General features: G+C 37.3%; 1 protein-coding gene and 1 pseudogene across 1 annotated transcript in view; both read right to left on the bottom strand.

Annotated features, from left to right (window-relative positions):
• NRXN3 (neurexin 3) overlaps positions 1 to 26,770 on the bottom strand; it is a 1,892,810-nt gene that overhangs the window by 911,650 nt on the left and 954,390 nt on the right. The gene's annotated exons all lie outside the window — the stretch shown is intronic.
• Positions 3,658 to 3,765, bottom strand: LOC114030215 (annotated as a pseudogene).

Below are 26,770 nucleotides of genomic sequence, written 5' to 3' on the forward strand. Positions count from 1 at the left end.
ATTCATTTAAGCTCTCTAAGCCCCAGATTCCTCACCTAGAAAATGAGAAAAATAATAGCAGCTACTTCATAGGACTGTTATAATGACCAAATGAAACAACATGGTAAGCCTTTTGTAAACTTTAAAGTACTATGTTAATGTCAGTTATCATTATTATTATTATTATTATAGAACCAAATCTTGATTTGGTAGAGAATAAGATTTCATCTACATTCAACTGATCAGTGAGGTGGTGAGAGATAAATTACCTCATGCATTCCCACCTGACATTCTTTACCCCATCCCTCTCTACCCTCTCAATGTCAATTAATTTTAATAGGGAATAAGTGGTCCTGTTAATGATGCAGCACTCTCCATCACAGAAGTGTGCTGCATTTGGAGGACAACAGTTATTTACCTTCAGTTTGGTTAGAATCAAAGGATCAAGAATCAACAAATTGAAAGTGAAGCATGCGGGCTAAACGAAAGCCTAGAAATTTTAGGAATCAATTTAAAATCCAACTATGCTACTAACCTGTAGAGTCACTTCAGGGAAATAACTCGACCTTTATTTCTTTTTTCATAAATGGGGACACTAATGGCATCTCTTTCACAGAGATGTAGTTTGGGAACACCAGGAACAATAGAAATTTAATAATGATAATGATGATTATAACAATGATGATGAACTGAGTTCAAATTCTGTCAGATATTTATTAGCTGTATGATCTTAAGCAAGCCATGTAACCTTTCTCAGTCTCAGTTTCTTCATTTGTAAAATGGTGATAATAATAGCATTGACTCCATAGGGTTCCTTAATAAAAGGGTTTGTTCTGTAAAACTTGGGCTCAGTCAAAAGGCTGCACCCAAGGGCCTGGAAGGCCACATGTGGCCTCGAGGCCACAGGTTCCCCACGTGTGGCCTAGACTTACTCAGACTGTCAGACCTGTTGATGCTTAGAGTGTTAGCTAGAAGATGGACAGCGAGGAACCTTCGAACAAAGCACCACACTGTTCCTAACTCAGATATTGCACTCTGAGTTCATTCAGGCTGCCTGACAATTCTCTTGCCCCCACCCCATCTGACAGCCCTTCAAGTTTAAGACAGTACTTCAAGTGAATAATATGGACATGTAATGTCACACATGTGTTTGTCACAACTGCAATACCAATGAACAAAAGAGAGGAGAAATAGGGAAGTTCACATCCTATAGACATTTATAGCTAACTCACTATTAAAAAATAAAAAGGAAAAGTTAAATTTAGTAAGCAGTAGTGGCAAATACTATAGTACTACAGCTATAAGAATTAGTATGAAATTTTAGGACAATGAGGGCAGCTAGGTGGTACAGTGGATAGTGTCTGGCCCGCAGTCAGGAAGACTCATCTTCTCCCGAATTCAAGTCGGCCTCAGGGACTCATTAGTTGTGTGACCCTGGGCAAGTCACTTAACCCTGTTTGCCTCACTTTTCTCATCTGGAAAAATGAGCTGGAGACGGAAATGGCAAACCACTCCAGTACATTTGCTGAGAAAACCCCAAATAGAGTCATGAAGAGTTGGACATGACTGAACAACAACAAAAACTGTGGATAAATGACAATAATAATATTGATTTATAAAATGTTTATGTAACTCAAGCAGTCCAATAACAAATAAGCAACCAAAGGATACCAAATCCTGAGCTAGTTGGTAAGTAGTATATATTAAAGACCTTATACACTAATGGGAATGTGGGAAATATTTACACTATAAACACAAATCAGACCAACAACACATTAAAAACAAAAATGCATCAAGGAAAGCAATGTGGTAAAATTGTGTCAGAGAACCTGGGTTCAAATCCTGACTCCACTATTAACCTTTGTGACTTTGGGGAAGTTGCTTCACTTTTCTGGGCCTCAGTTTCCTTATCTGTAAAATGTGGGCACTCAACTAGATGGCCCCTAAGTTCCCTTCAAGGTCAAAGTCTGTAGTTCTATGATCTTATGAAGATTTAGGAATAGATCAAAGAATCATAACATTATAGGATCATAGACTTGGAGATGAAATTAACCTGGGAGGTTATTTATTCCAAGCCTCTTGTTTTATTAATGAGGAAAGTGAATCAGCATTACTTGTCGAAGAACCCTCACTCCCCATCCCACCAGTGCAAAACTACTTATACGTATTCCTTCTCTAAATCAATTTATTCAACAAATATATGCTGATGCAGAGACAGGCACATAGAATCACATAGAAAGATTTTTTGTAGTGCCAGCACTCTAGAGATAATAGCTGGGGTGGGGGGGTTTCAAGCTGGGGCTGAGGAACCCCTGAGTTGGCTAGTGTCCTCAAATGTCCCATAGTGGTTACTAGGGTTGCCAAAATAAAAATTATTATCAAACTCCAAAAAAAATCACCACTACAATATATATAACAAAGATGATTTAATAAGAACACCTCCAGCTGTCATCACGGGTGGCTAGGTGGTAGAGTGGATAGAGCACGAGGCCTAGAGTCAGGAAGATCTTCATTCAAACCTGTCCTAAGACACTTAATAGCTATGTGACTCTGGGCAAGTCACTCTGGGCTTCAGTTCCTCATCTGTAAAATGAGGGCACACTGGAGAATGAAATGGCAGACCACTATAGTATCTTTGCCAAAAAAATCCCAAAGTTCATAGGGTCATGTAGAGTCAGACATAATTGACTGAACAACAACACCTTCCATGATAAAAGACAAGTCAGTAAGGTTGAAACAAAAACAAAACAAAACAAAACAAAAAAACTGACCAGTTAGCTGAGAAGCCCTAGCTCACTTTACAGCTAGGAAAATGAAACTAACAGTAAAAATAAGTGCTGGAAAGTTACAGTAAATGAGATGATTGGTGGGAGTGAGATCTGTAAGCTCCAGTGTCCTTTACCTAACATTCTTCTAATTTGCAAAATTGATTTCGAAATGATGGCCATATCCTTAGAGTTCAGTGAGAAAAGGCAATCTATTGTTTCAATAATCATGCACATTTAACAATAGCAACAACAGTAGTGATAGTCAACTAATCCAATGACAGAGTCTAACATTCCCTCATTCTTTGTTTAGTTATGATGCACCAGTTGAAGCCCTGAGAGAAATCAATGCAGGGTTTTCTGCCCTCTTCCTGTTTCTTTTTCTAGTGAAGCCAAACAAAGGGCTTATCTCCCTCGCAGATCAGCATATGAGATCTGCTGAGATGTGTTTGCCTGTCAAATACATAAACAGGACAGGATATGCCAGCAGCCATAGAAGAAGAACCTTGATTCAGTTCACGGATTACAGACTACAACATCCATCAGCATAAAAACAAATACATCCAGCCACTGCCATTGGAGCCCTGACTAATAACAGGGTGGAAAGTACTGGAAAGAGAGGTTGCCTGGGCTCCGACCATCTGCCTCAGATTCCCTTACACATCAAGAGGTGGTTTTAGCCCTCTCTGTTGTACCCAGATGAAATTTGGGATCTCACACTTCTCCCTTCTCCTGAGACAGGACCTAGGCTAAATGAATACTATCTCTGGGGATAATGGACCTTTGGAACTGTTCTGTGGGGTGCATTTGGAACCTTGACTATTTGCCCGAGGGTCCCCCCACCCAAAGTCACTTTACCCAGATAATCCAAAATTACGAAAATATCATTTTGCAAAGTGTTCTCACAGGCTTTAAAAAAATTTCTAGATGACATAGAGAAAGGTGTCAATACCGTAGCCATTTATTACCCCTTCCATTCTTATCAAGCAGAGCACTAATGTTTTCTACTTTCATGCAATATTGTTCTTAGGTCTTAAATGTGTTTTCATATATACTACCTATTTTGATACTCTACAGCCTGTAGTACTGTGGAATAAGGACTGAACCATCCGACTAAACTTAGAATAATGGACCCTGAGTTAAAAGTTCTGACTGTCATTCTCAATCTGTATGACTCTGGGCAAATCACTTACACTATCACTTATACTATATTTCCTCACCTGTAAAGTGCATGTTGGGGTGGTGGGTGGGGGGGAAGGAAGAGGGGAGGCTGTTGGACTGCATAACCTCCAAGTTTTGGGGTCCATTATCCCATAACCATTGCTCTTCTTCCTGCATTCTCAAAGCAGACCAATGACATTAAGAGGGTGATGTCTAGACTTACGCATGAATTGGGATTTGAGCGAGACAGAGCTGTGCAAAATTATCAGCCTCTCTCCTTCAGAATCATTTGAGTCCAGAGCCAAGAGAAAAGTCAAGATGACTGGTGATGGCGTAGGATGCAGTGGGTGTATTCCATAACTATGTGAAATAGGGAAGGTATTATCATCTACTTTTTTTTTTAAATGAGAAAATAGACACAATCAGACTAAAAGACAGCGTCAAAGGATTTAGTTACTAATGAATTTAGAAGATTTCCTGGTCCGATGCCTTAATTTTAAATATAAGAAAATGGACCAGAAAGGTTTAATAATTGTCCAAGACCACCAAAGTAGTAATTAGAAATAACAGAATTTGAAATCCAGTCTTCTGACTTCAATTATCATACCCTTCCTATTATAGTAGGAGGAGTACATTATAGACGCTATATATAGTGTCTGTATAATTCCCTCCAGACAGCTTTTCATCTAATAAATGATCCTATGCAATGCTCAAAAATCACCAAAATATATCTCTATTAATTTTTATGAATTTGTGTATGAAGACCAGTAATTATTGTGCCATATAAGATCTTCTCTCTAATTTTCAAAGTTACCAATATAAATTTCTCAACACCATTCTCCAGGATTTCCCATGATGAAGGAAAAATGAATGTACTACTGTATAGGACAATTCCATTTATTGTGGAAAGGGCATATCCATACTCAAATCAGTGGGATCAATGATAAGACCATGGTCAAAACTAGGCAAGATCCTTCGATTTGAACTGTAGCAGCTGAGCTTACTCAAGAATTTCTGTTTTAGAGAAGGGGGTTCAGAGGGGACATCATATAAATAGTATATGAATGAGGGCTATCTGTGTTTATTTTAATGGACTTTAAGGAGTGTAAGATCTGTGTGGACTGATGATCTTGTAGCATCATTTATTGGTCTCTGATAAATACATTAGCTCCACATATGTTCAAGCAGGCAAGAGGAATACTGTCATATTTGGCTGCTTATTATGGTCATGAGAGACTCTTAAAATGTACAAAACAATTCCAGCCACCTGAGAATGGCGTTAATCTATCTAAGGCACACCAGCTGGAGTATATCTCAGAAGACTGATATTCAAAGGTCCAGATCAAGAATATGAGTTTTTTTTCCACTTTAAAAAAAATGTATTGTTCGTGCGTTTATCTTAATCATATAGGCATTTCCCTTCCCCTTCCAGACTGAATCCTCCTTTGTGACAAAGAAAAACATTTAAGACAAAACACCCAATACAGAAAGCTTGTGTGACAATGTACATAATAATTGGTTTTAGAAACCCCTCCCCACCACCATGAGGGAGAAGGTACATTCAGTCTGTTTTAAAATCAAAATAGAAGCTATTGTCTAACATTGCTATTAATATTACTGGGTGGCCCGGAACTAGTTAGTAATGGCGTTATACAGTGGTTATTTTTAAAAAGGACTCTATGTAAACATAATGCAAAAAAGAGGGAAACAATGAATAACAAGAATTATAATAATAACAATGATAGTTAGCATTTCTATAGTGCTTATTATTTGCCAGGCATTGGGCTAAGTGCTTTACAATTATTGTATCACTTGATTATCACAACAACCCTTGGAGGTAGGTACTGTTATTATCTCATTTTATAGATGAGGAAACTGAGACAAATAGAAATGAAATCACTTGCCCAGAGTCCCATAGCTAACAAGTGAGGCTGAATTTGAACTCAAGTCTTCTTGAATCCAGGCCCAGAGCTCTATTCCACTGAGCACCTAACTACCCATGACAGAAAAAAAAAACAACCCAAAAACCAAAACAATATATACTTGGTAGCTTCTGTCAGGTGATCTCCATATTCTTCAAGTTTGCCCAAAGAAGTAACTGAACAGCACAAATGACCAATAGTAGGAACCTATGCTTCACTTTTATGTCTCTGCCTAGAATGATCATGGGTAGAAAGTCCATAACAATTTGGTTGTCTGGGCAAAATGCCAATGGAGCTATAGGGAACCATCATGGATGAATGAATGAATGAATGAATGAATGAATGAATGAATGAATGAATACATGCATGAATGAATGAATGAATGAAAAAGCATATTAAGTGCTTATTGTGTGTGCCAAGCACTGTGCTGAGTTCTAGAAATAAAAATTGAAAAACAAGACATTTTTGGCTCTAAAGGAGTTCATGCCCTAAAGCATTCCCTTCTCTCCTCACTCCCTGATCCTTTTAAGGTCCTTGTAAGGGCTCCCAAAACACATTTTTGTAAATAATCAAGATAGAGTGATTAATCTTCCTGTGGCGGTGGGGTTTTGGTCTTCACTTATAATTAAAGTCTGGTGTATGGTGCATGGGCAGATGAAGCAGAAGTTTTTTTTGGAGAGAGTGATCTGTGTGAATGCATTGGCTGCTTATCTACCCTCCAGAAAGCAGAAGTAGAAAGGAGGGAGGATGATTTCAGGTAGGGCATAGCACAGGGACAGAGCAAAACTTGAGGCTCTGAGGATTCAAACTTTTTTGCATTGTCTTCTGGTTTGATAGCAAGAAGGAAACATACGAGGAGAGTGAAAAGTTGAAAATAAACTATTTAAGCCTATTGTTTCCACAAGGAATATTTTACCAAGTTTCCCAGTGTAAATCTAGGAGGCTTTTTATTTCCCTGAGGCTATCTGTAGCATCAAAATTTGTTTTTTAAGCACAGGAGGCAACCAAGAGCTTCCAAGATGATCTACTCTTTGCAACATTACTGAAAGGGCTACTAAATTTTTAATTTCTTTCCCATTTAATCTCTTTGTAGGGGAGGAGGGAAAACACTTTTTTTTAAACAATGCAATCTGAAGATGAATGTTTCATAAAAGGACTTGCATAGAGTTGTTTAAATTCACATTTGTGTTACTGTCAAGGACATTATGGAAGCTGACAGCCAAATTACCAATTTATCAGATGCCTAGTGTTATCCATAACAAACACAGGAGGTTTGTGTACACTACAACGGCCAATTAGAGGTTCACAACACTTTCCATAATGTGGTCAGACAGTGGTTTACTAAACGTGAAAATTAGATAGTACAAAATACTATGCTAGGTGCGATGAAAAAAGATGGAAAGATGTAAGTTAAGGAATAGGGAAAATAGGGTGGCTTGGTTATGTATTTGTCTTGAATTGTTCTCTTGTAAAATAATTACTATCTTTCATTTCTAAAATACCTTTCTCTAAGAACATCCTAAACAGTTATAAGGAATGAATTCTCTGTCTTTGGGATCTCATTAAGAGGTTCTATCTTCCCTGAAGATACCTAATTTTTTTCTACCACTGAAATGCAGTGACATCTGGACTGGAATTAAAAGTGCCTCCATTACTGCACATAATAATAAACAAAGACCTCCTGTAGTTCTCCAAGAATCCATTGGTCTGGGATTACTGGGGTCAATGGTGCCACTTTGGGAGAAAGTGCATTGAGAGTTTAAATAGCCACAGATTAATGACTTGACAAGTGGCCAAGATCTAAGTTCTGGGTTTTTTTTTTTTTCTTTTCAGAAAGACGGTATCTCCACTTCCTCAGGAATGTACCAAGTATTGTGACAATGAGGAAAATTGAGTGCTGAATATAAGGAAAAAATTCTATTTATTATTGTATTACATTATATTACATTACATTTTATTATATTATTGTATATTCATATGTATCATATGAATAAGCAATACCTAATAGGAAAGTTTTAATCAGGCAAAATCACACTAAAGACTTTTCTCTGGCATTTCTTTAAGTTCATTTATAGCCATTGAAGTACTGAATAGGGGGTAGAAAACTAGACTGAAAGGCATGAAGACCTGGGTTCGAATCTTGCCTCTGACACATATAGGCTTTATGATCCTGGTCAATTATTTCACTTCTCAGGGCCCTAGGCAACTCTGTAAAATTATAAGTTGCAGAGAAGGTGCCAACCTGTATTGGTAGGCAGTTTCCTTACCTGGGAGTTCCATATATTAGTGAAATCACAGGTCCAGGCCCCATTGCTATCTCCAGTTGTGGTTAAGTGAGAAGAGTGTAAGATGTGGATTTGGAGTCAGAGGAGAAGCTGGTTTTGAATCCCTATCCTGGTTTTTCCTACATGTGTGACTGGTGCTAAGTCTCTTTACTTCTCTATTTTTTCCTCCTCAAAAGAGAAAGTATTGAACTAAATGATCCCTAAGATTTCTTCCAACTCTCAATCTTGTGATTGTTAGCCCAAAGTCATTATGGAGGTATATGAAAGTGCTATTTTCCGTGTAAAGATTGGTTTTATTCTTTTCCTTTATGATCAATTTGCAAGCAGGCTTGGCAATAATCCTACTCAAACCATCTCTTCCTCTTTCTGGTCTGAACTCCCGTTTCTTGAAATGACAAGAGTAACGGGAGAGGGAAGAAGAGGAGGAAATAAGGATTTTTATAATGCTTATTATGTGCTAGGCACAGTACTAAGTGTTTTTATAAATATCTCCTTTCATCCTTCAACAGCTGTGTGAGATAGATGCTATTATCTCCCCATTTTAAGGTTGAGGAAACTGAGGAAAACAGAGGTTAAAGGACTTACTAGTGTCTGAGGCTGCACTTGAACTCAGGTCTTTCTGACTTCAGGCCCAGCACTCCATCCACTGTGTCCTAGCATGAGTCTAATAATAAAAACTTACCCTTATTCTAGGCTTCTTGTGTTCAAACAGCCAATATTGAAGGTGTACTATGTGCAAAATCTTCTACCAGCTTCACACAGTCCTAAGTAATGCGGTCACGAGAAAACCTAACTCAACTTAATAATTTGTTTTTAAATGTTTATTTGGATTTAAAGCTACTAGATTTATCCATTCATTTGGCATTATTAAACCATATGGCTATTGGATTGTTCCTTTCTTTTCTTATTTTTGATTCCCATTTTAAGAAGCATAACACAAAAACCAAACACACAAAATAAAACATCTAGTACCCCCAGGAAATTAAATGCAAAAATACTATGTTAATTCAACAGAGCAGTGGAGACTTTAAATGTAGAGAAGTCAGGAAAAATAAATTTATGCTTCCCACTGTCCCCATAAAAGCCACACTGCATATGTACATGTTATTAAAGCATAAATATAAAGTAGCAGGCATGGTATAGAGGATTAAATAGGTGGCTTTGAAATCAGGACAACTACGTCCTATCCCCAGTGCTATCTCTCAATCATCATGTAGCCATTAGCAAATTATGGCCCCCAACCTGTGCCTCAGTTTCTTTTTTTTTTATCTAACACACTAATTCTTAGAGGTTTTAATTTCTTTATCCCAACCATTGACAACCTGGGAATGGATAATAATCAGAGCCTTCTCCATGAGTCAAGTAATTTTACCTCTCAAGTCAAACTACAAGGTAAGAAGGGGGGGAGGGGTGTGGAATGAATGGTCAGAATGGCCAATGTAAAGACTGCTTTAGAAGATAAAAATCATAGAATAAAGGACAGAAATCTAAGGCCATATAGCTCATACATATTCCACTTTCTTTCTGGGTCTCTCCAATTCTTTCTTCTATGCCAAAGGTATTTAGGAGAAAGATTTACTTGAGCCACCATGATTATGGAACATTTCTGGAACACCTTTCATCCCAATTCTTGTCTAACTCTTTTGACAACTATGAGTCCAAGCCCTTCTCCTAGTCCTTGGTCCTAATCTTCTCAGCACAGGTAGCAGTGGCAAATTACTCAAGGACCTAGACAGGAGAATCCAGCAGCCCTTACTCCGTTTGACTAATGGGCTTTTGTCCAAGAAACAGAAACAGAATGCTTTACAAAGCCGACAAAATGGTATTGGTTAACTTGTTTTATGTGTATTGATGTTTTGGCACATTAAATCTGACAATCCAGGATAATGAAAAAGGAAGGCAGCAAAATATACTTCTACCAAAAGCTCACTGAGTAAGCAGATTAAATTAGGCTACACAGACTAGTTGTCTGGACTCGGAAGGGGCTCAAAAAGACCTACTTCCTACCTATTCACCCTGACCCCGAAAATTCCATATCCAGCTTGCCTATGATAGCTGAAATTACCCCCAATGTCCTTTGGATTGAGGCATTGTCTCTTGAAGGCCCCAGATAAAATTAATAGAGGAAAGAAAGACATTAACTTATTATCACATTTTCCAGAACTGCAGAACTGGAAAATTTCTAAATGAACCAGATATTAACTTAGGCCAGAAAAAAATTGATCCAACATTAAATTAATATTTATTAAGTTAGGAACCATTCCAGAGCACTGACTCTGGAATTAAAATTCCCAGGTTTATATGCTGCCCTTGGTCAATACTATCTGTTGGATCTTGGGCAAGTCACTTAACCTCTCTCTAGGCCTCAGTTTCCCCATTTATAAAATGAAGAATTTGAACTAAATGGTCTTTGAGGTCCCATGCAGTTCTACATCTACGATTCTCTTAAACTTTGTAAAAATCTCTCTCTCCCTTCCTCCTTTTTCACTCTCCTATAATGTAAGTGTGTATCTATCTAATGTATAAATGTATGCATCTCCATCATCTATCTCTCTATCTACCCATCTACATACATACATACATGGGAATGTTCTATGGGCTACAACACAAAGATGGCATAAAAATTGTCCTATTCTCAAGGAACATACAGTCAAGTAGCAGAGCTAACAGCAGCTAGGAGGCACCATGGATAGAAGGCCAGGCCTGGAGTCAAGAGAACCTGAGTCCAAATCTGGCCTCAGATACTTACTAGCTGTGTGACCCTGGGCAAGTCACTTAACCCTGTTTGCCTCAGTTTCTTCATCTATAAAATCAGATGGAGAAGGAAATGGCAAACCACTCCAGTATCTTTGCCAAGTAAATCCCGAATTGGGTCACAAAGAGTTGGACACAACTGAAAATGACTGAATAAGGCAAAGCTAAACATTTAGTTGTTATTGAGTTGGTTTTTTTTAGTTGAAGAAGAGAGGAAAAGAAAAGGAGAGGAGAGGAGAAGAGAAAGGAGAGGAGGGAACAAAAGAGGGGAGGAGAGAGGAGGGAAGAGAAGGGAAGAAAGGAGAGGTGAGGATGGGAAAGGAGGGGAGAGGGGAGAAGAGGAAAGGGAAAGGGAAGAGGGGAAAGGGGATAGGAAAGGGAAGGGAATAGTAAAGAGGATGGGGATAGGAGAGGGAAGAGGGGAGGAGAGAAGAGAGGGTTAGAAAAGAAGACATGGGGATAGGGAAGGATAATAGCTATATTTTTTAAATGCTATCATGTAGAAGAATTATGAGATTTATTCTGCTAGGCCTCAGAAGATGGAGCTGGGAACAACAGATGGAAATTACAAAGAGGTAAATTTAGGCTTGATGACAGGAAAAATCTTTCTAAAAATTATATCTATCCAAAATTGCAATGAATTGCTTTGTGAGGTTTTCAAGTGGCAGCTAGATGACCATTTATTCTAAAGAAGATTTTTTTTCAGGGATGAATTGTACTATAAGGCCTCTGAGGTCCCTTCCAGCTGTGAGATTCCAAGGGATTACTCATATTCCCTATCTTTTCACTGCTCATTGAACAGTGTTAAAGGAAAATTTGGTACTTATTAAACTAGATTCTTGAAACTGGGTTTTAGATTTTATTTCTGTTATGGAAAAGAGAGTTGAATTCTGTGTGGTAGAAGACATATAGGTCTGAGAATCAAGTCCTGGATCTGGCAAGAACTAGCTGTGTGACCTTGTACAAGTCAATTAATACCTTTGGGCCTTATAGCTTTTATTTATCATTTGTGTGACCTGAATTGAATAATCTCTAAAATTTGTTCTACCTCTTTCATTCTTTGAATCTGTGAACATTGATTGAACACTTGAAATAAAGTTACTCTAATAATTCCAATTATGTAATTCCAAATGATCACCATAGTGTGGGCAAATGGAAAAGAGTCCTGGATTGAGGGTCCAAACATTCAGGTTAAAATTCTGGCACTGTTGCTTGTGATGCTGGGCAAATTACTTCATCCCTTTAGGCCTTAGTTTCCTCATGTATAAAATAAAGGGTATGAATTTAATTTCTTTTTTCCATTAGTGATGAGACATAGTCCATATGGTGGCATACAGCTACTTACATACATACTATCCCATGCACATATGTGTATTTACAGAGAAACATCTATATTTATCAAGAGATTAATCGATGCTAAGGAAACATGAAATATGTACTTTTTACTTGTTTTATATCAGAAACATAATGTAGTAAGAATAATGTCATAGCATCATAGACCAAGCTAAAAGGGACCTTAGCTAGGAAGTGTCTATAAACAAAAGGCCAAAGAAGGAGAGGGGGGTATTGACCAAAGTAATAAATGTGACACTGGCAGAGCAAACATTCAAACCTGGGTTATTGTTGTTGTTGAGTTATCTCAGTTGTATCAAACTCTTCACGACTCCATTTAGGTTTGTTTGCTTGTTTGTTTGTTTTTGGCAAAGATACTGGTTTGCCATTTCCTCTTCCAGATCATTTTGCAGATGAGGAAAATGAGTCAAACAGGGTTGTGACTTGCCCAGGGTCATATAGCTAGTGTCTGAGGCCAAATTTGAACTCAGGGGGCAGCTAGATGGCACAGTAGATAGAGCACTGGCCATGGAGTCAAGAGGACCTGAGTTCAAATACGGCCTCAGACACATGGTACTCACTAGCTGTGTGACCCTGGGTAAGTCACTTAACCCCAGTTACCCGACCAAAAATAAATAAATAAAAACAAACAAACAACAAATTTGAACTCAGGTTCTCCTGACTCCAGACCTGATGCTCTATCACTGCATCACTTAGTTGAAACTTGGGTTATCTGATTTCAATTTCAGTGTTATATCCTTTATATACTATTACCTCATATGAGAGAATTTAAACATGAGGAATTTTGAAAATTTAAGAGACCCTCCCTCAGAACAAAATAACGCAAGACGTTTGTCAAAGCCTTCATAATGCAGCTTGCCCTCCCTTTTTTTCCTTTTGTCTTTCACTTCTTAAGAAACAGACATCTCTCCTACAGAACTGGCTTGATGCATTCAATGGCAGCTCCATCTCATGTATGCCACATCAATTCATCACCATGGAAATGACTGGGATGATGTTTCAAACTGCCTTTTGAACAATCTTCCTCGTGAACCCTGAACAGAAAGAAGAAAGAAGGCGCTGCTAATATAAAAGGATTGCATGGTTGCTACTCTATTGTCTGGCTCACCCTCTTAACTTTAAGGGATAAATGCAGATTGCGCCAGCACCTCCTTTCCTTTCTAGAATGTGTAAATTCCAACCAATAGAGCTGGGAATTCAATTTGTCACTCAGCACCAAATCAATTCAACAGAAACAAAACGAAATGTAAATGCACATCCTTGAGCTAGATGCTCCAACAATTTGTTTCCCCCATTTATCACAAAACAGGAAGATAAACTATGTTAAAATTCACCTAAATTATTACCTGCTCCTCCCCCCTTTCTCTGAATACATACTATACAAATTATTGCCTTTAAGGGAGTAATTTCAGGCTGTTCACCTCAGAATTATCACTGCCAATAGCTATAATGGTAAAACCAATTTTCCCTGCAAGAATTCACACAAACTAGCAACTCACTGTTTTTGTTTCGTGTTTTAAATGTTACCTCCTGTATGGAAAAAGAAAGAGAGAGAGAGAGCAAGAAGGAGAAGAGACAGATAAAGAAAACACATGGGTATTACAAACCCTCTGATTGCTCTAATTACACCTAAAAGGAAAACAAGACCCCTCTCTTGGTGCTAGATCTATGAATAATTAAATAGAAAGGAAGAAAGATAAAAAAAGCTATAAACAACCCCCAACTGCTCTTCTCTTTCCCTAAGAGAGGTTTGTTAGGCACTGAGAAAAACTAGTCACTACTATAATTTCTTCCCAACCCAATCCTTGGCTTCCTATAAGCCCCCTCCCACTTTCACTGGTATTTCAGGCCCAACTGAGTCGCTGCTTTGAAATGTGTTGCCCCTCCACCTAGAATCCTGAACCAATAAGCAAGAAATTCCTAGAAATTTAGTCACCAATTCACAGGACCAAAAAGTAAATTATGAATGATTACCATCTTAAGTCTCATTACAGGGAGACCTAGAGCTTGTAAATATTTTGTAATTTAAGCCATTTGATTGAATTCATTGGAAATAAAAGTGGGAAAAGCTCCATAATAGGGAAGGACAAGGTCAGGGGTTCTTAACCTTGGATCCACGAATAGATTTCAAGGGGTGCATGAACTTGGATGGAAAAAAAATCTTCATTTACAAGAAATTCAACATTTCTTTGAATTATTATTATTATTTTAGTCAATTGGGGTTAAGTGACTTGCCCAGGGTCACACAGCTAGTAAATGTCAAGTGTATGGTCTGAGGTCGGATTTGAACTCAGGTACTCCTGACTTCAGGGCCGGCGCTCTATCCACTGTGCCACCTAGCTGCCCCTGAATTATTTTTTAAATCATTATTCTGAAGAAGAATCTGTAGGCTTCACCAGATTGCCAAAGGAGTACATGATGTAAAAAAAAGGTCAAGAACGTCTTGACTGGGCTATGACTATCATGGTATATAGTAAAGAGAACACTGGCTCTGGATTTAGAGGACCTGGTTTCAAATATTGTCTCTGACACATAATTATCTGTGTAATCTTGGGCAAGTCACTAACCCTTGAAGAGACTCAGTTTCCACTCTACATAAATTGACAAACATCAGTTCAGGCCGCAGTCAATATACTGCACTCATTTGGAATGAAATCTCAGGTTACAATTAAACTGTGAACAAAATCCTGCCTTATTTTTCCCTACGATGTTGAATCACTTCCTTGGTCTGGGACACCTTACAAATAAATATAAAATAACTAAAAGCTAAATCATAGTTTTAAAAGATGAACATTTTGCTAAATAAATGAACATCCCACAGTACCGACAAAGAGGATTTTCAAGCTGCCATCTACTTATTTATTTATTTGTTTGTTTTTGTATGTTTCACACACACACACACACACACACACACACCCCCAGATGGAGAAATGTTGAGTAGAGCAACTTGGTTCCTCTGTGAGATGTGATAGATTAGCTCTGGTCAATTGAAACAACAGCCATTATTCTTTCTGCCCACTCTAGCATAAGGCATGCTGTGTTGGCACATAGACATGAAGCCAGAAAAGAAAAGAAGAAAAAAAAACAATAACAACACATATTATCATCCTTCTTCTATGGTGATAACATAAATATGAGGCACGAAAAGTCAATGAAAACAAATGTGGATGCCAGATGGAACAAAGGACAACGTTTGGCTATGTAGAACCCATCCTCAGAGTGAGATCCCCTCCAGAAATCAAATCAAGCAGATAGATTTCTGTGATTCCAGACCACTAGGCAGAGCAAGCCATGCTGTTCTCCTATTCCCTTCCAGTCCCTATTCAATTCTAACATCCACATGTACAAAAATTACAGGTTAATCTTTTAGGGCAAATGCCCAAGTCCTAACGTGGTTTCTTAACCTGGAAAATATTTATTACTAATAGTATTGATAATAATAATTACTCTTTATATAGTCTTTAAGATTTGCAAGGCATTTTATATGTTATCTCAAACTTATTTTCAGTGAGTCATTTTTCAGTCATATCCGACTCTTTGTGACCTAATTTGCGGTTTTCTTGGCAAAGATACTAGAGAGGTTTGCCATTTCCTTCTCTAGCTCATTTTACAGATGAGGAAACGGAGGCAAACAGGGTTAAGTGACTTGCTCAGGGTCACACAGTTAGTAAGTATCTGAGGCCAGATTTGAACTCAGGAAAATGAGTCTTCCTGACTTCAGTCTCGGTGTTCTATCCACTGTACCACCTAGCTGCCTTCAAACATGTATAGCACAACTTAATCCACACAACAATACTAGGAGGAGGTGCTGTTATTATGCTCATTTTATAAGTAAGAAAACTGAAGCTGAGAAGTTAGCATGACTTGTTCAGACTCATACAACATGCAAGTATGTGAAGCAGAATTCAAACTTAGGTCTTCCTGACCCCAAGTCCAGCACTTTCTCTACCATGTCACCTGGCTTGGCCCAAACTTTTTTTAAAGGCCACTTATCAGTAATGTTGTAAAGCAGATGTGGTATGGGCTCAGGTACGGTTTTGAATAGATGACCTAGGAAGTGGTTCTGTTCATGTCCAATATCATCATTTATCAGAATGTCAAATGATACAGAGACGAAAGGCATAGTCAAAATGTTGGTCTGGCAACCAAAAATACCTCAACAAGCAAGAAGGTTGGGTTGCCATTAGATTGCAAGCTTCTTGAGGGCAGAGGCTGTCTTTTGCTTTTTTTTTTTGTTATTTTCAGCACTTAGTAAAGTGCCTAGCACATAGTAGGCACTTAATAGATAAGAGGAACTTTAACAAGAACAAATTTTAAAGTCCCACACTTCGGTTTAAATCGTTAGCTGCCCAAGACCAGGATGAGGAAGGCATGACTAAACTGTACAGAAAGTATGTAAATAGTTTGTTTCAGTGAACTTCACATTCAACATGAGTCATCTATGTAATGGTGTAGCCACCTTAGGTTATATTAGTAGTGATCTAGTTAAAGCTCTTCAAAACCTGGACCATTCTATCTTTACGGTATTCTTACATTTTACTTCTATACACACTCTACAATCTAGCTAAAATAATACTTGTTATTATTGTTAATTATAAAATTATTATTATTAATCAACATTTATATACCATGAAGCACTGTTCTAAGAACTTTATAATTATCTTCTCATTTAATCCTCACAACCCTTGGAGATAGGTGATATTGTTCTCACCATCTTACAGATGAGGAAACTGAAAAGAATGAAGGCAGAGTAACTTGATGGATTATTAGTAAAAATAAGGTTTTTTTTCTTCCATCCAACTTCATGGATCCCCTGAAATCTATCCATGCAAACCCTGGGGAGGCATGGACACCAGGTTAAGAACCTCTGCTTAGAGGGCAGAGGGTTTCCTGTCATTGGATGTCTTAAAGTGTAGGCTAAATGATCACTTATCAGGGATGTTATATAAAGAAACAAGGTATATGTTGAACTAGATGAACTTTGAACGGGGATGTACAGGAACCAGCTAGACTTAAGGATATTAGTAATGTAGAAAAAACAAAGAACAAAATTTCTCTGCGTTTTTCCCAGAGAGCCTGGTTGTTAAACATTTACCAGAATAGCCCTGTGTTACTTTATAAAGAGTGCAGGAGCCTGACAGAAGTACAGTAGAAACCTCAGGGAATGAAGATATGTATGTATGTATATATGTATGCATGCATGCATGCATATATGTGTGAAAATGTGGGGGGAGAGAAAGAGAGAGAGAAAGAGAGAGAGAGAGAGGGAATGAGATAGACAGAGACAGAGAGACAGAAACAGAGAGAGAGAGAGAGAGATTCGCATCGTATCCACTGTAAAAGAAGAGAAAAGAGGATGAAAGATAAGGGAGGAACTTCCTATTCTTCCACAAAATACGCTATTCTAGGACCCTTACTATTATTACACAACTAACTTGATACTAATTCCTGGGGGCTCATGAAAATTACTGTTTCCAAAAAATGCATTCTATAAAGAACAGTCTAGCTTGGAAGTATGCTAAAGAGGCTTTGAAACCCTGGCAGAAGTTCAAACACCCTGGTTCCAGAGAGTCTGGGGGTATATTTCAAACTTGATGCTTAGTCCATTTAGCTGTCTCCACAGCAAGGGAGATGGTCCCCAGGGTGAAATCTGTGGGTTCATTGAAGGAACAACCCTTGTTTGACTTTTCAGCTTCCCTACACTTCTAACCTCGAGGGTTAGAAGAAAGTAAAATGAAGACTCCTGGTGGATGTTGAAAAGCAACTGGGAAGTGTATGCATACAGTTTTTGATGGTGGGAGATTGAAGTCAGAATGGGAAGAGAAACTTTTCCCTCTGCTTACCTGGATAACACTAATGCACATCTCCTTTTTTCCTTTGAAACAGATCATGTATATAAAATGTTAACCCTAAAGTGCTATATAAAAATCAATTATTATCATTATTACTTTCCCATTCATAAATATTTTTAGCTAGGAGAAGCCAGAGGTAAACCAAAAGAAGACCAAAAAAAGACCTTATTCTTAATCATTTTGACATCCCAAGGTGCTTACTTGGGAATGGGGCTGCTGGCATCTAGAGGAGAAAATTTAATAAATCATAATAAAAATGAATGCCAATTACTATGCAAAGGCATCTCATCTTCTACAGAAGGCTTTTCCTGGTCTCCCTTCTCTTTTCTGTGAGTCATTTCCCTCTGAGATTACCTTCCTTTATAAATGCCTACATACATACATACATATACGTGTGTGTATGTATGGTATATAGTTGTTTGCATACAGTTGTTTCTCATTAGAAAGTAAACTCCTTGAGAGCAGGGACTACGTTTTTGCCTTTCTTTTTTTCCCCAGTGTTTAGTATAGTGCCTGGCACACAGTGAGTCAGCTAGGTGGTGCAGTAGAGTGCCAGGCCTGTAGTCAAGAAGACTCACCTCCCTGAGTTCAAATCTGGCATCAAATACTAGTTGTGTGACCCTGGGCAAGTCATTTAACCCCATTTGCCTCAGGTTCCTCATTTGGAAAATGAGCTGGAGAAGAAAATGGAAAACCTCTCCCTTATCTTTGCCAAGATAACCCCAAATGGGATCACGAAGAATCAGACACAGATGAAAAACAGCTAAACAACAAAAACTGACACATAGTAAGCACTTACCAAGTGCCTGTCCATTGACCAATTGACTGAAATTTGATGTCTAAAACATCTTTCCTCATTGGCCTACCACAGTAGGAATGAGATGAAAACAACATGCCACAAAAAAAAAAAAAAAAAGATGACAGGCATGCTGAAAATCAAACTTTACTAAATTGACCATTTTGCCTAGGGCTATACCTCAAGGCAAATCTTTACTATCTCCATTGCTGTATATAGGAAGGCTTAATTAAGGAGAATCTCACTGCCAATGATTTCTAATTAATAGCTTTGTAGAGCTCAAAAGGAGAAGGCAAGAATCTCTTAAATAAATTTCTGGTTTTGGTGGGATGGAAGCACACAATCATTACCACTATCTAAGCTGCATCTACAGGGCTTGGCTGAAAAGGTACCAAAAGACCAATCAACCAATCAATGAAAATATGAGGACTGAAGTGGCCTTATCATCATTAGTCTATGTGGTACAGTGGAGAAAGGTCCAGAATTGCAGCCAGAACAGTCTAGGCTCAAATCTTGCCTCCAACACCTATTGGCACTGTGACTCTGATAAAGTCATTCAACCTCTTAGTATTTTCCAAAATTATATGTTACATATATTACATACAGATATAAGTATATACGGGGAAGCTAGGTGGCTCAAAATTGAGTTCTGAGCCTGAAGTTGGTAAGACTCATCTCCCTGAGTTCAGATCTGGCCTTGGACACTCACTAGCTGTATTGCCCTGCACAAATCACTTTGACCCTGTTTGCCTCAGTTTCCTCATCTGCAGAATGAGCTGGAGAAAAAAATGGCAAACCATTCCAATATCTTTGCCAAGAAAACCCCAAATGGGACCATGAAGCATCGGGCACAACTGAAACAATCAACAACAAAATAGACACATATATGTATTTATCATGTTGAATTGTATGTAGCTTATATATTATATATAGCTGCAAGTACTCCCTACTGTAGTTTCAACATTATGACTCCAAAGAACATTCTTTACATACAACAATAATGATAATAGCTAACACTTACATAGTGCTTACTATGTCCAAGATACTTTCTTAAATGCTTTACAATCATTATATAATTTTATCCTCAAAATAACTCTGAGATGTAAGTTCTATTACTATCACCATTTTACAGATGAGGAAATTTAAATTCAGATCTTCCTGATTCCAGACCCAGTGCTCTATCCTATGTGTCACCTAGCTGCTGCAACTAAACCTTTTAAACCAGAAGCATATCTGCATTTTCACATGTACATAAATCAACAAAAATATAGATACCACTATTGATATAATACCAATAATATCAATAACATATCATATGAATACGATATATTGATATTATATAACATAGTGTGACATAATATAGCATAACATAATCTAACAGGGCAGAATGTAGCATAATATAACAATACAGCATAGCATAACATTATAAGATAACATAACACAGCCTGAAGTGGCATAACATGACATGACTCATGATGTGATAATGTGTGATTATATGGATATGTGTAGACATACTATGGATATGCACATATATTCACATGTACATATATGTACAAATGTGTATATGTATATACATGTTTATTATGTAGATTTGATAATTTTTACATTATATATGTATGTATACATTCACACATATATCCTTAAAATAAAGACAATAAAAAGGGACATCAGGGAGGTTCTAACAGAATTTGTAACAATGACCTTCATGTTTTTCGACCTTTTTTAAACCTCTCATGTCTTTAAAATTGTCATTAGCTCTAAATATAAATCAAAGTGATACTGTTATTAAAGTTAAGTTTACAGGTCATGTATATACACAAAGAAATTATGTTCAGGAACACTGAAAATGATTTGCAAAGAATAGAGCCAGCAAAACTCCTCTGATTGATTTTAAATAAGCAAGACTGGAGCCCAGTGCCTCACAAAAAGCTCTTGATCCACAGGGACTTTTAAAAAATTATTATTATTAACAATTGCTTGGCAATTCCACCTATTTAACATGACTACATCCAAGGTGACAGCCTACTTAAAGTAAACAGGAAGAAACCATTCTCTTCTCCTAAAAACCCAGAAATTCCTATGCCATCCTTTCAGTAAGAAAACTTCCTGAGAGACTAAGGCTTGCTTATCTCTACCACTCAATACCCTGAACCCAAGAGAAGTTGAGCTGTCTGTACCAGCAGAGGATAACATGCACATTTGCAACAGACTGAATGTTTGGGTCCAGTCTAGTTTCAGTGGTGTAGGGAACTCACAAGGAGAGAACTGCCTGTACCAATGCAGATCAGCAATTGTTCTGTAATTTATAGTCTTAAAGATTTGCACTCAGAAATTAGGTGACTTGCCCTGGGTCACATAATCAGTGTGTGTAAGAGGTGTCCAGTATACCACAGTGAATATGCACCAAAGATTCACCTTTGGCTGGTCTTCTTCATTCAAAAGCCAGCTATCAATCTACTATGACTATACCATATTGCCTCTCTTTTGCAAATTATGTAACACAGTAATTTCTGAAACAAACAGAAATCAATCTGTAGGTGAATTTGAGATGGTTTAGAGATAGTCCAGAAAATTGTGAACATTTCATATATATATATATATGTATATATATACACATATATACATACACGTATATGTATATAAACACACAAATACATACATATATACATACATACATACATACAGTTATCTCAGTTCAGACTTCAGTTGAACCTTAATCTGGTAATGCTGAGTAGTATTTTTAAGTTTCACTATTGAATGTGTTTGGAAAATAAAGAATATTTTGCACAAAGTCAAATGCCATAAAGCAAGAAAATGATCTTACTTATCTCATTAATTATCACATAATAGTCATTGTTCTTTCAGGTTAGATACAGAGTCAGAAGACCTGTATTTAAATCTCAGCATTGGGGGGCATCTAGGTGGTACAGTGGATAGAGCACCAGACCTGAAGTCAGGATGACCTGAGTTCAAATCCGACCTCAGACCAAACACTTGACACTTACTAGCTGTGTGACCCTGGGCAAGTCACTTAACCCCAATTGCCTAAAAATTAAAAAAAAAAGTAAATAAGATTAAAATAAATCTCAGCTTTGCGAATTACTGCCTCTATGACTTTGGGGGAGTCCCTTCCCAATTTTGGTTCTCAGTTTTCTCATCTGTAAAATGAGAGAGTTGGACTAAGTCACCTCTCAATTCCCTTCTAAATCTAAAGCTATTATTTCTTGATCTCAATTTAAATTGAGACACAGGGAAAAGAAATAAATGACCTGTACCAGCTCATATAGAACTCTGCTGGAAAATCCAAGAGAAAGATAATTTCCTTTGGAATTTGGTCTAGCCTTAAAACCCCAATACCAAGGGATATCTGTTATCATAACATCCAGAAATTATCTTAACAGTCAAATGTGCCAAATGTGAAATGCTATTACAATCCATGTTCAAGGCCTAGTCAATTAAATCTGCATTTATTAGAGACTCTTTAAGAGGATATTCCTACATAACATTACCTGTGTCCCCATGGAGTTGTCGTATCCAAAATATAATGATATAACCCTGCATTTAAATAATGAGACTTTTTTGGGGAAAAAAGCTAAGAAAACCTCAAAGTAGCTAAAAAATAAATAAAAGCATAATACATAAAGTAAAGATGAAAAATGGAGTGAAATTAACATGTAATATATTCTGATAGAAGGTAAATTGAGAACTAGCTCAGGAAAATGTGTAACAAAATGTTAAACTTGATTTTTCTGCACTCCTTTTTTCAAACTGTACTGGTCTAAGAATCAGGAGACTTGAATTCTAGTCTCCTAGTCTCATCGTTTTCAAAATAGAACACTTTTCCCCAAAAACCTACCCCACTTCCAACATCCCTATTTCTGTTGAGGTTACCAACATCCCTTCAGTCACCCAGATTCACAGTCTTTACTTTATGCTTGATGTATTATCTCCTTCCCCTCACAAATTTAATCAATCAGTTGCCAAATCTTGCTGTTCATCTCTTCCATCTTTCATTCTTTTTACTTATAGGGTTACCACTTTATTTCAGGTCCTCATTACCTCTTGCCTATACTAATTCACTGTTTCCATTCCTCAGTGTTCTTCCTGTACAATCCATCTTCCGTATTGTTGCCAAAATGATTTTCTTTAAGCTCAAGTTTGACCAAGTCATTTCGTTGCCATACTCAATAAACAACAGTGGCTCCCAAAATAGAACTCGTTTGTTTGGCATTTAAGGCCTTTATGAACTCGCTTCAACATCTCTAAAGTCATTTCATCTTATTTCCTTTCCTCCACTAGCCAGTAAAACTCAAGGATCCTCTCTGTTCCTCATACATAGCACTCTATCTCCTCTTTCCATACATTGGCACTGGTCATCCCCATGCCAACTCATTTCTATACATAGCACTGGTCATGGAATGAAAGCATCATCTTCTATAAAAAAATTTCCTGATCCTTCCAACTACTAATATCCTCCTTCTCTTAAAATATCTCATAATTATTTTGTAATAATTTTCAGATGTGTCCATATGTCCATAGTGCCATTCCCATTGGCATGCGAGCTACTTGAAAGTAGGAATATTTTCATTTTTTGTATTTGTAGTCAAATCAAAATATCTAATACTTAATAAATGTTTGTGATTGATAGTACAGGCTCTGCCATTGACTAGCTATGTGACCTTCAGCAAGCTATTTCTCCTCTGGGAGCCCCAGCTTCTTCATTTATAAAATGAGACAGTTAAATTAAATGGTCCTTAAGAATCTTTCCCTTTCTGAAATTCAATGGATGGATGACAATAGCTTTATAAGCTAAGTTTATTTCAGTATGCATGTTCCATAATGTTGACCAGATTGGAGACTCCTTGAAGACAGGGCCTACATTGAATTTAGTAGATGCCACTGCATTATGTGATATTCCCTGTGAATTGAATTTCCTTTTCATTTAAACCATTATATCATTACCCCTCTTTAAAAAAATCCAGGTTCAAATGTTTTTATTGAGATTGATTTGTTGTATAATTAAATTATATATGAAAGTTAGTTTAACTAGATTCATTATATAATTGATAGACTTAAGTGCCCGCTTATATCTGGGCATTTAAGAGAATATAAAAAAGAAAGAAGGCAATATTCTGAGATAGAATAATTCAAAGCCTCCCAAATAAAATCCACAATCACTGATAAGAATTTGGACTAACTATTCACATAGGAAAAACTGACTGGATGAAGAATGTCTGTTGTAGGACATTGATAGATAGTTAAATAGAAAACTCATAATGAGACTTTATGGACTTATACAAAGAAAACAGACAATGCAAACAGCATGTGGGTCTAGAATTCAAGTGGAGGAGCGCGAGCTCAAGTGCTCTTAATGACTTTGAGTTTCACTCTGAAACAAAAGTATGTCTTTTTAATGCAAAGGCTTTTCCCCTCTATTGATGTTGTATGTTTCTGAATTTGTAAAGTTAAATCTTACTCAAAGGGCAATGGATGGGCATATGGAGGGGGTGTGTGTGTGTGTGTGTGTGTGTGTGTGTGTGTGTGTGTCTGTGTCTGTGTGTGTGCCTGTGTGTGTGTGTGTGAAAGGATGGTAGTAGGCTACATGCTCCATCATTGTCCATGAAATAGCCAGGCACTGTGCTAGGTGCTGATGTTGCCAGTACAAAGCATAAAACAACCCCTACTACCAAGGAGCTTACATTCAAATGGAGGCACATGTATATATTAAAATATACACTGCATAAACGTAAAGTGAATCAATATACCAATATACAAAGTAGTGAAAGACAAAATAGTTTGGGAGGGAGGGCACTAAGAGTTGAGAGGATAAGGAAAGGCTTCATGCAGAAGAAGGTACCTGAGATGGATCTTAAAAGAAGAATATGACTCAATGAGGCAGATGTAAGGAGAAAGGGCATTGTAGGCATGTGGTATGTCTAGTACAAAGGAGTGAAGAATAGAGATGGAATGTCATGGGTGAAGAATAGAGAGAAGACCATTTTGGAGGACTGCAGGGTGGAGGGAGGATACTGTCCAATGAGGCTGAAACAATAGGTTGGACCTAGGTTTTTAGGCCTCTTGAAAGCTAAACAGAGGAATTAATATTAGAACTGAGAGACAATGGAAAACCACTGGAGCTGATTGAGTAGGGGAGTAATATGATCCAATCTACTCTTGAGAATAATTACTTTGTCTCTATGTGGTCTCTATGTGGAGGGTGGATTGGAGTAGAGAGAGACTTCAGTTAGGGAGACCAATTAGGAGTCTGTTTCAGTAATCTAGGCAAGAGATTATGAGGGCCTGAATTTAGGTGGTAGCCATGCAAGTAGACAGAAGAGGTTAGAAGAGAAAGACACCAATGTAGAATCAGCAAGATATAACAATTGACTGAATAGGTGAAGGGAATTTTAAGAAACCCTCCAACAATTGTTTGGCCCCTGCTATGGCAGAAATTTGGGTAGATCTAGACATGAGTCTGATGGGATGATTAAACAGAGATTCTTCACAATTTAGCTCTTGGAGGGAATAACCACAACGTTGCAACCACATATTATAGGTCCTCTCCCTGTCTTATCACCTTATTCTTCCCCCTAACTCCTTTCTCACACACTTGCTCTCTGTCCCTGTCTCTCTTTGTGTCTCTGTCTCTGTCTCTCACAGCATTAATGATATATATATATGTGTATATATATATATATATATATATATATATACACACACACACACACACACATATATATATATATATATATACTTTCTAATGTGTTTGGGGATATTTGAATGGAAGAAATCAGTGAAAGGGAAAATATCAACAATTTTTTGTACTAGAGAGATACAGAATAAAAATAGGAGACCAAAGGATAAAGGCATAGTAATAAAGGGAAAAAAAATTTATGAGGGATTTTTTAGGGGGGGAGTTCCTGAAAAATCTTAATTTACTCTCAAGGGAAGGGTTAGAATTTTGAGAGATAGTCCTAATTAAATAAGGAACTTTCATTCATTGTTATTGCAGTGTCTTTCTACCCCCAAATGAAGGTCAGCTACAGAAAAAAATGTGATTTAAAAAAAAGAAGAAAAATCAAGACCCTGCTTTTGTTGGGTAATATCCTGCATGTTTTTGTTTTGTTTTGTTTTGTTTTGTCTCTCAAAGATAGCTTCAACTCTTCTTTTTGGGAATGTTGAAAACAGGAAAGGTAAAAATGAAAGAATATGTTTCTTCCTCCTCTTCTTCTTAATTCTTTTTAGCAATCAATTCAAATTCAAATGTATTTTTGAAATGCATATATGTATATACATACATACATATATATATATATATATATATATATATATATGAGAGAAAATGCCATCATACAGAAGATAATATCTATGGACAACACAATGATTCAATTCCATCAGTTTCACTTATTCAAAAAGAACAGAGAGGTGCACTCCCCTTTTGAGCATTGCCTACATCCCCAAATCTATGGGCTATACTGATATGTCTTTAACATGCTATGCTATTTGCTATTAGAAAACCTTACCCTTTCCAAATGTTATGCAACCACCCAAAATGGTATGTACTATCTTAATTCCTGTGTTGTCTTTCCATTCATTTCACTTTCCGATTTTCAAGAGCTGTAATAGACCCATTGCTGGCTGTGTATACTAAAGCCAAGGCACAGGCCATTGGTTTTTGTATTGCTAAGACATCTAGAAAGAAAGGGAAAGGATTTTAGATGTTGAAAGGGGATAATCCAGTCTTGGCATCCCTAACCTAAAACCAAAGAATATGCAGACATTAGAACTGCTTCAGAGATAAAATGGGATGTGATACCTCCAAATGAACCGCTGGGGAAAAGGCATGATTCTTTACAGAAGACAGATACTCAAATGCAAGAAAGTAAATGTAAGGTAAATGTAG

This window comes from Vombatus ursinus, unplaced genomic scaffold (assembly GCF_900497805.2).
Source record: "Vombatus ursinus unplaced genomic scaffold, bare-nosed wombat genome assembly UNPS02014945.1, whole genome shotgun sequence".
NCBI classification, from domain to species: domain Eukaryota; kingdom Metazoa; phylum Chordata; class Mammalia; order Diprotodontia; family Vombatidae; genus Vombatus; species Vombatus ursinus.